The sequence below is a fragment of the Lygodium microphyllum genome, unplaced genomic scaffold (genome assembly GCF_053477565.2).
Source record: "Lygodium microphyllum isolate KBCC unplaced genomic scaffold, Lygodium_microphyllum_v1.1.10 scaffold_42, whole genome shotgun sequence".
Classification (NCBI taxonomy): domain Eukaryota; kingdom Viridiplantae; phylum Streptophyta; class Polypodiopsida; order Schizaeales; family Lygodiaceae; genus Lygodium; species Lygodium microphyllum.
Window position 1 is genome coordinate 748,524 of NW_028229525.1, and position 8,963 is coordinate 757,486.

Sequence of the window (8,963 nt, forward strand, 5' to 3'; positions counted from 1 at the left end):
GATACTTTCATGGGTCTAACCTTTGCTTAATACTACGATCTACCATAGATTGGAGCGGGAGCAGTGGGGGTTGCACCAATCGTGGATACACGACGGAAGGACTTGTTTATCAACCAACACACCTTCACCAGAAGCGGATCTATTAAGATTGTAATCTTATCAATTTGGTACAAAAGGAAGATGATTAAGTTCTATTTCGAATCGCACCATCCCTATAATAAATAGAAGCTTCTCTTTCTCTTTTACTCGTTGGTAAAATTTGCAATAAGATGTCTGCTAGAATTGTGAAAGTTTTATCAATAGAATTATCGTTTCTTTGAGATCTAGGCATAATTAATTTAATTCTTTCATAGATATTGTTCTTTGTTACGCTTATTACTGGATCATTAAACCAGCGGGCATTTTGCAAGAAGAAATCTTGTTATGGATAAAAAATCTAAATAATAAATCTGTATATTTCTAGATTTTTCTCTTTCTATCACATCATTTGCTACACTTTCAAGATGAAGAGACCCTTCTGAATTATTCTGGGTACAATAGAAAAACAGTATTCTGGACGTTGCATAAAACGGAAATTTATCATCGAAGGTACGAAGCCATGAATTTCGTACTAGATTCGTAGGTCTTTACCTACGGGAAGAAAATATCCAAAGTTTTTTTAAGAATTACCTTTTTGAAAAAGTCTTTGGCGTCAAAACTTTTCTTTTTGGAACCGAGATATTTCCCGTGTTTCAATGGCTTATTTTGGTTCCACTTCTCAATAGCAATAACAATTGGGAAATGCCTACCTGTGATGAAATTTCGTGCCCCTGTTTTGCCTCCTCAAACAAGAAGTATTGGATTCTGTTGTCACACTGCTATTTGAATCGCTACACTATGTGCATGTTTCTGCATGACGGGAAAGGTGACCGAGTGGTTTAAGGTGTAGCATTGGAAATGCTATGTAGACTCCCGTCTACCGAGGGTTCGAATCCCTCCCTTTCCTTTCTTTTCAGTCTTTGGATTCCCCCTCTTTTACAGTATTTAAACAAATTATGGATTCCCGAAGATCCAGCTTGGGATTTTATATAGTCCAAGCTGAAACTACGAGAGGAGCTACGTCGACCAATTTTTAAAAAGGAGTCCTTTACTATTAAAACAACATCAATGAATTTTCTAAAAAAGTGTAAAGCTCTTGTTGAAATCCGTTCGTTCTGCTGAGTTGACACTCTTTCCAATTCGATTTAACATTTCAATTTGCACTTATGACACTTTCACGTCGTGAAAATTAAAATAGTAGATCTAGTAAAAGAAAAAACACACAAAAAGTTTTTGAAATTTAAAGACTTTTTTTTTTAAGCTTTGCGAGAATAATACTCGACAACTAGCAACTCATTGATATTCAATTGGATAGATTCTCGATTCACGATCCCATTCACCGATCCTTTTGTTTCATCGCCTTCTGTTGGAAAAAGAGTCAAATGATCCGGTATTTCATTCCTCTTGGAGGATTCGGTACCAATAGATTTGAGTGTCCCAGAAGGGGTTAGTAAACCTTTCAAAGCAATAATATCTTTAAGTTTGCAACGATAGCTTGGTATATCCACTATACAATTATTTACTAGAATGTGTCTATGATTAACCAATTGTCTGGCTGCGGGGATAGTGGGGGCCATACCCAATCGAAAAACGATATTATCCAAGCGCATTTCAAGCAATTGTAATGATACCTGACCCGTTGAACCCTCGGCTTTCCTAGCAATTCGTATATATCTAAGTAATTGGCGTTCTGTTGATCCGTAGTTGAAACGTAATCTCTGCAACGCTTCTAATCGTATGCAAAATTGAGATGTTTTTCTCGAAACAGACGGGTCACCATCAATCCGTGTTTTATTTGGGTTTGACGTCTTGCTCGTAAGCTCAGGTAAATCCTTTAGACGACGTACTATTTTCAAGCGAGGTCCTCGATATCGAGACGTAGGGGCTCCTTTTCCGTAAACGTATTGCAACTGAAAATCAAATGTTTGAAGATCAGAGTAAAGATGATGCTGCAAGTACCACTCGTTTCACTCTCTTTCTCTCATCAGATTCGGTATATACAACAATCATAGCATATAATAGAATGGAGACAAACGAAGTTTCAGTTTGTTAAAGATTCAAATTCTCTGACAAAAAGAAATAGATAAAAAGGAACTAACAAAATTCATTCTATTTATCATGACTATCCGTTAGGTTTTTTAGAATCGAACCAGTAACCTTTGATTGATAATTGGAGTGCCTTTGAATTTGAATCAAATTCCTTCACGAATACCGGACGGCTTTTCTCGAATTGGGAGGTGCAAAACTCCCATACTCTAAAAGAAACGTGCAATTGTAATGAGTCAACATGGATTCGTTATAAGTATCGAGCAAAACTAAGCCCTTTTTGCTCTTTTCGGACCCAATTTATTGATTTGATCAAAATATTAAGGTATAATTTTGATGAATAAACAAGCAACAAGCAAGAATTGACCATATATTCAAAAGAGTCTGAATCGAAAAATCAAAAAAAATTAATTATTAAAATTTATTTCATACACGTTTCTAATGTTTTAGTTGGTCTTTGGGAGATCAAGGAGCAGTCGCAATAATCAATAAGAATTTGGAGCTTTGTGGAACGAAAATAGCAATTTATGGTAAAGGCGGAATAGGAAAATCAACAACTAGTTGCAACATATCAATAGCCTTGGCCAGGCGGGGAAAACGAGTATTACAAATTGGATGTGATCCTAAACACGATAGTACTTTTACACTTACTGGATTTTTAATACCTACAATTATAGATACTTTACAATCAAGAGATTATCATTACGAAGATGTATGGCCGGAGGATGTTACTTATAAAGGTTATGGTGGAGTAGATTGCGTAGAAGCTGGTGGACCGCCGGCGGGAGCCGGCTGCGGGGGATACGTAGTCGGAGAAACAGTAAAGCTATTAAAAGAATTAAATGCCTTTTATGAATACGATATTATTTTATTTGACGTACTGGGAGATGTAGTCTGTGGTGGTTTTGCAGCCCCATTAAACTATGCTGACTATTGTATCATAATCACAGATAATGGTTTCGATGCGCTTTTTGCAGCAAATCGTATAGCTGCATCCGTTAGAGAAAAGGCGCATACGCACCCTCTGCGATTAGCAGGTTTAGTTGGAAATCGAACATCTGAAAGAGATCTTATTGATAAATACGTTGAAGCTTGTCCCATGCCCGTATTGGAGGTACTACCTCTAATCGGGGATATCCGGGTATCTCGGGTGAAAGGAAAAACATTGTTTGAAATGGCTGAATCTCAACCTACTCTTAATTACGTTTGTGATTTCTATTTGAGTATAGCAGATCAGATATTGTCTCAACCAGAAGGAGTTGTACCGAAAGAAATTCCAGACAGAGAATTATTTAGCTTACTGTCTGATTTTTATTTCAATCAGAATAATGGAAAAAGAAAGAGTGATTCAGACATTCAACAAAAAATTTCAACAGATTCTATGATCATTTGATTCTACAACCAAGTACCTTACAGTAACTCCATGCATTTACTTTTTTAGAGGAAATTTCTTTATGCAAACTATCAACGTTACTAATTTCGAGTGTGAAACTGGTAATTATCACACTTTCTGCCCCATCAGTTGCGTAGCCTGGTTGTATCAAAAGATTGAAGATAGCTTCTTTTTAGTGGTAGGTACAAAAACTTGTGGTTATTTTCTACAAAATGCTCTCGGAGTTATGATTTTTGCGGAACCTCGTTACGCAATGGCAGAATTGGAAGAAGGAGATACTTCAGCTCAATTGAATGATCAAGAGGAGTTAAAAAAAATATGTATTCGAATAAAAAGAGATAGAAAACCCAGTGTTATAATCTGGATTGGCACATGTACAACAGAAATCATAAAAATGGATCTAGAAGGTATAGCACCTAGGCTAGAAAACGATCTTAAGGTCCCAATTGTAGTGGCACGGGCCAATGGATTGGATTATGCCTTTACCCAGGGGGAAGATACTGTACTGGCCTAACGGCGCATCGGTGTCCAAAACGTAATATGTCCAAACCTCAATGTAGGGAAGATGTAGTTGATACCGTCAATGGACTCGAACCCAATGAATTGAAAAGTAATTTATCCAACTCAAAAATACGAGAATCGGATAATAATTACTTAGTCCTTTTTGGCTCCTTACCCTCTAATGTAGCTTCTCAATTTCATTTGGAATTGAAGCGACAATCCATTGATGTATCGGGTTGGTTACCCTCTCAAAGATACACTGAACTTCCTTCACTAGGTGAAGGAGTTTACGTCTGCGGCGTAAATCCATTCTTGAGTCGTACGGCAACGACTCTAATGAGGCGTAAAAAATGCCGGTTAATTGGAGCACCTTTTCCGATTGGCCCCTCCTCGGGCGGATTCCTCCCTTTTGCTCCTCAGCTTATGGGGTATTAGCAGCCGTTTCCAGCTGTTGTCCCCCTCCCAGGGGCAGGTTCTTACGCGTTACTCACCCGTCCGCCACTGGAAACACCACGAGGATGCTCTCCGTCCGACTTGCATGTGTTAGGCATGCCGCCAGCGTTCATCCTGAGCCAGGATCAAACTCTCCATAAGATTCGTAGTTGCATCACTTATAGCTTCTTATGCTCTTCTAGCTCTTCCTTCTGCAAAGGAGGAGGATTCAACATTGCCGTGGAGAAATCGGAAGAAGATCTTCTATTTTCAAGTGCCAAGATCAAGGTGAATCTTTTCGCTTCCTATTCTATTAGCTTGAGGTTCATCCCCAGTATATCTATCCCTACCGGTTCGTGTCAATACCACGAGCCTCTTTTAACCATTCCCTTATGAATCAAATTGAAGAGATGGAAGAAAAAGCTTGTATTCGGTTGAAACAGAATCTGTACTGAACGGATGACTTGGGGAACGAAGTAAAGATAAAGGGATTGTACCCCCCGTCCCATGCGAGTGGCAAAATTGGCGGGCTGATCTCGTTTCAGGTCCATGGAGGCCCACAATTCGGTAGCTAAGTCGACAAGCAAGCGACGCTGGTCTTCTTGTCGTAGATTCTTTTGATTAGAGATGGCCTTCTCAAGGGTTTGTGAAAGGAGGCGAAGGGAGACCAGAGCGGACTGGTCTAGGAAATACTTGAATATACCAAAACCACCTAGTCAAGTAGCAAAGAGTCCCATATGTCCTCCTAATAAGAAAAAAAGGGTAAAAAAAGAAGAAAAAGGTGAGAAAAAGCCTACTCAAAGCATGTACGAGATACAAGGAGGAGGGAGGGAACAAAGAGTCAAAAAGAGAGAGACCGAGGGATCGTGGCACTCTAGCTGGCCATGCCGATCCTGCCAATCCTGTCGATCCTGTTGATCTTTTCCTCGGATCTCGCTTTTTTTGTGTTTTTTTGTTTGTGTTTTTTGGGTCTATTTCTTCCTCTCCAATTTCTTCCTCTCCAATAAGATAGGCAATCCCAAAAACTCCAGGCTCCGAGCCCTCAAAAAAGAGTTTAGGTTGTTGAGCGTGTCCTCTCTTGTCTCTTCTCGTGTAAGAAAGAGCAGACCATCATTTTCTAGACTAATAGGTATCCCAGATCGATCGTTGAGTAGCTTTTCTACTATAAACATGAGAAGGACAAGCTCGTGAGAAGCCAATGCTCGGGAGGTCATCAGACCCTCGTGATAACTACTCCTTTTCCTACCCGGGATTGAGGCCCCATAATAGGGGAGCCTTCGGGTAGGCCAATAACTCTTCTCTCTCTGCCCTATCGAAGTTTGAAAAAGGGATAGCTCTTGCAGAAAGGGTGGCGCAATACCCGGCGCATGTCATCTCAAACTCCACCCCAGACAAATGCCCGCATGCTTCCTTGACTTTAGCTCGCAGGGTTCTCTCCCCTGTCAGGCTAGCTCCGTTTAAACCCGGATAAAGCAATAAAGGCTTAGGAATATCCTTTCCCCACTGGGAAAATACGTACTTCCAGAAGGAAGGAGAGTGGTAAGCTTCCCACGTATTAGGTGCCCGCGCCTTGCCCATAAGTCCAGCATAGATACTCGTGTGGCATGCAACCATAGCTAATTCCTCGAGAACCAGCTCTGGTGGCAGGGTAGTCTTCCCTAAAACCTCTTTCATGGTCCCCTTGAGGTCCCTCCTAAGGTTTGCTATGGTTGCTGATCCCCCCTCAGTCTGGGGTATCAGCCTAGGATAACCAGCCAAATCCTTATAGGAAGTTGCAAACAGCTGTTGTACAGGGCACCTTCTCTGGAAGTATCGGGTAGTTCCTCCCCTAAATAGGCGAAATAGCATATAGCTAGCTTTTTCTATGCTAGAAGAGTCACGGTTAAGGTGGTTTAGTAGCTCTTGAAATTGATGAGGGAGACGTTTCAGCCGTTCCACACACCCCGATAGATCATCTGCCAAGGGATACACCCGGCCTTCCATAGTGGTAGAGGGAACTAAGCTGCCGGGCAGGCCTAACGGGGCTGCCGGGGCCGGTTGAGAGATTATTTATGGCGTTATTCGTCACAACTTATTAATGGTTACAACCCCTTCGGCATGAACAGTTTATCCGTTTGGGCATGGATGTTTCTCTTTGGGCATCTCGTTTGGGCTACTGGATTCATGTTTCTCATATCCTGGCGAGGCTACTGGCAGGAATTGATCGAAACCCTATAATAAAGTTTTATAAAACTTTTTAATGAGAATAAGAAAACTTAAAACTTATTCTCTATAAGATGGCTGGCCATCTTAGCGGGTTTTCTTTTTCTTTTTCCTTTTGGCCCACGGGTCGTAAACTCGGAGAAGAAGCAATGACGGTATCTGCATCGGCTAACTCTGTGCCAGCAGCCAATGGCGGTAAGACAGAGGATGCAAGCGTTATCCGGAATGATTGGGCGTAAAGCGTCTGTAGGTGGCTCTTTAAGTCCCCTGTCAAATACCAGGGCTTAACCCTGGATAGGCGGTGGAAACTACTGAGCTGGAGTACGGTAGGGGCAAAGGAAATTTCCGGTGGAGCGGTGAAATGCGTAGGGATCGGAAGGAACACCAAAGGCACTCTGCTGGGCAAAAACACTAGATATAACTAAAAAAGCTAATAAAGGGACTAACCAAACCGTTTCTTATTCTCATTAAGATGAACCAATAAAAACAGTTGTAATGACTATCGTACTTACCTAAAGCTAACGCTTCTCTTATCCTCCACAGCTTAAGTTTTGTTTAATTCATAAACACACCTAGGCTTAATAAGGAAAGCACCTGCTATTATTGCATCCTATAGATAATAAACTCTCTTACTCTCATTAAAAAGGCCAGAGCCTAACGATTATTAGAAATGGTCCTGTACAGTCTCATAAGTTTGTTTAGCCTCGGCAATATGGCTTGCAATCGTTATTTCAAGCATTTTTATATTGTATGGCTTGTAATGGCAAGGATTGGATTAGCTACGAATAGAATGAAAAGTTTCAGGTCAATTCCTTCTATTTTCAGCCATACTTTACTCTCCTTTGTATCTAGCAATATTGAAGCCTCATATCGTAACTATCGCAGTAATATTATACATGTTTTTTTATTTCATTTTAATGAGAATAAGAAACGGTTTGTTTAGCCGTTACATCAACCAATTTTTGTATTCTCCGTATGGCTTGCAATCGTTATTTCAAGCAATAAAATGAGAATAGGAAACGGTTAGTCCCTTTTTTATTAGCTTTTTCTAGTACGGTTAGTCCCCTTTTATTAGCTTTTTCTAGTATGGTTAGTCCTCTTATTAGCTTTTTTCTAGCTGGAAACTGCTTTTGATTCAGCTCCATCTTTTGTTTTAGCGTTGAACCTTTTGTTTATCCCTCGGCCTTTTAGTCCATTTATTAGCTTTTTCTAGTGCAGAAAACTTGTAATTCCTTACTATCTGGCATAATTGTCTTGTTTCATCCTGAATATGAAGTTAGTTGCAACAGGTTGCTGGAGGCAGCAAAAATAGTACAGGTTGCCAGGCTAAAGGATTGGTTCATTTTTTTTTTCAAGCCAATAAACTTATTTTTAGTGAAACTATTCATAATTCTGCGACTGGAGAGCAACCAACAAAGAAAGATGGAGATCCGGCATTATGGCGCGTGATCCTCCTAACCCTAGATAAAAGGTGGAAAGCGAGGATAAAGTGCTTTAGTTAAGTGTCATTGCTTATGACGTTATTGCTGTAGCCTCAAGGAGGTTTGGCCATTGCTTCAACCTTCCCGAATTCCTGCAGATTCGGGTCGTTTTCCGCCACCGGAACGTCTTGAAATAATTCCCATATGGTGCGGGAGACTCAATTGATCTAGACTCAGAAGCTGGGATTTGACCCTTTCCATCGATCGGTTGGGCCAAAGCATTTACTGGCTTAAAGGCCTAAGAAAGAATTACTAACTGGTATTTGCGCAATTTTTCCCGTTGCTTTTACGGAACCCCCTTCCTGTATGGTCGAACCATCGCCCATCAGTACTTAGCCAACATTATCAGATTCTAAATTCAAAGCGATGCCTACTGTACCATCTTCAGATTCTACCAATTCTCCAGCCATTACTTTGTTCGAACCATGAATGCGGGCTATTCCATCTCCCACTTAAGGTACAGTGCCAGTATTAACAATTTCCATTTCTGGGGATCGGATGGGTCAAAAACAGCTAATTCGTATAAAGCCATTGAACCCGCAATACTGGCCGGAAACGGCGAGCAGACAGTCTTTGATTCATAGCAGTGCAGCTCTTGACGTACGGGGCTTTCCCTTACTTTGTTTCCGGAGTACAGTAGCTAAAGAGTGCAGTATTTGACTATTTATTAGGCATTTCCTTCGACCGGAAAAGTGGCCATTGGTTCACGATACGAATACTGTTCTAGGGATGTCGCTAATAGTTTCTGCTAGACAGAAGTACTGTTTTGAACGGGCTGGCTCAGCAGCAACTCCTGGTACTGTAGCCGTGGGAACGACGGTTCGGTACTC

The 8,963-nt window shown here is 40.8% G+C and overlaps 1 non-coding gene across 1 annotated transcript; it reads left to right on the forward strand.

Annotated features, from left to right (window-relative positions):
* The first annotated feature begins 898 nt into the window (after positions 1-898).
* On the forward strand, positions 899-985 carry TRNAS-GGA (transfer RNA serine (anticodon GGA)). Its single transcript has one exon. It is a non-coding gene; the product is annotated as a tRNA-Ser (tRNA).
* Positions 986-8,963: the final 7,978 nt, after the last annotated feature.